Here is a 1,385-nt window from a genome sequence, read left to right as displayed (position 1 = left end):
ATCAGGCAACAGTTGTTGAATTGATGGCCCCTCCCCTGCGCTCCCTCCCTCTTTGCAGGTGGTTGCTTAGCAACTGACCGATGTAGGCGGGGTTTGCGAGAGTTCTCACATTGCTGCACACTCTGCACAGCGGCTGCCGCCTACTCAGGCTATATTTGCATAGCAAGCACTGCCTGCCCCGCTTTCTGTCTGGCTCCGACCGAGAAGAGGCCAGAGCCTGTGTGGGCCGGCTGGCGGGGGCTGGAGGTGATGGGAGCAAGAAACACAGAGTCTAAAGTGATGCAGCAGGTTCCTCAGCATCGATCACACAAAATGGGAAGAAGATAGAAAAGGAGACAGGGAATAGGAAAAAAAAACAAAAAAACTCAGCCTTTTTAAAAGTAGCATCAACTGAACTTTGTAATGTTTTGGCATGTTAGAACAACGCAACCTTAATGTATTTTGTTGGGATTTTACACAAATGGGTGTGTACAGTATTTGTGTCATACCGGATTCCAGCTCTTAAATAAAATTATTTATAATTACTGATTTTGTGGAGCGCCTTGTAAAGGTTGTCATATCCCTTTTGTCATGTTTTTTTTTTTCTTTTTACAGGAAGAAAACACAAAGTTGTGTGCAGTTGGTCAAATGATAAATATATTATACATATTTTGTTACAAATCTGATAATTGTGGAGTGCATATATTTAAGCCCCCATGTTTACACATTAGGTGACCCCTGATGATATTTTATCTAAGAGTATTAATAAAGGGGATTGTGTTTAACAATGTATAGAACAACAATGCAAAATACACTTTAGACCTTTGTGTGTAAAATCTTGTAACTTTCCCAAGAGTGAGAGCGTTGTAGAAAAGGTGAGAGGATTGACTTGCGCTTTGTAGTTATTCATTTATTTAAAAGGAAATCTGGAATCCATTTGGGTTAATGTTTATATGTAAGGTTAGATAAAGTTTTACTGCTTGTTTTTTAAAAAAATTATTATTATTATTTTAGTTACTGCCACTGGTTTAGCAACCAGTGGCAGGAGCTAAAAGCAGCAAAAGTTAAAAGGAAATGTCAGGGATCTTATTATCTCACCATCTCCACCCTGAGATGTTTTAACTGTGAATTTCATGACTCGTACTTTTCTCCTGTCTTTGATAGAGAACCCTGAAGCTTGATGCCAGAAATCTCTTGGTAATAGAATGGTGAGGAAAACATGCTGAGAAGAAAGATATAGGAAAGCGATATGATACTAGCAAAGGCAATGAAACCTAATTATGTGGAAAGGAATGCACCCCTCCTACTGCCCATTTCTTCCTCTGTTGGGCTCTTTCGTCCTCATGTCTCAAAGATGTTGGCTGTGGCTCAGTCACTGGTCGTCTCTGTTTGTTTACTTGCAATTT

Source organism: Xiphophorus couchianus, chromosome 5 (genome assembly GCF_001444195.1).
Source record: "Xiphophorus couchianus chromosome 5, X_couchianus-1.0, whole genome shotgun sequence".
Taxonomy (NCBI): Eukaryota; Metazoa; Chordata; class Actinopteri; order Cyprinodontiformes; family Poeciliidae; genus Xiphophorus; species Xiphophorus couchianus.
This window is presented reverse-complemented; position numbering follows the sequence as displayed.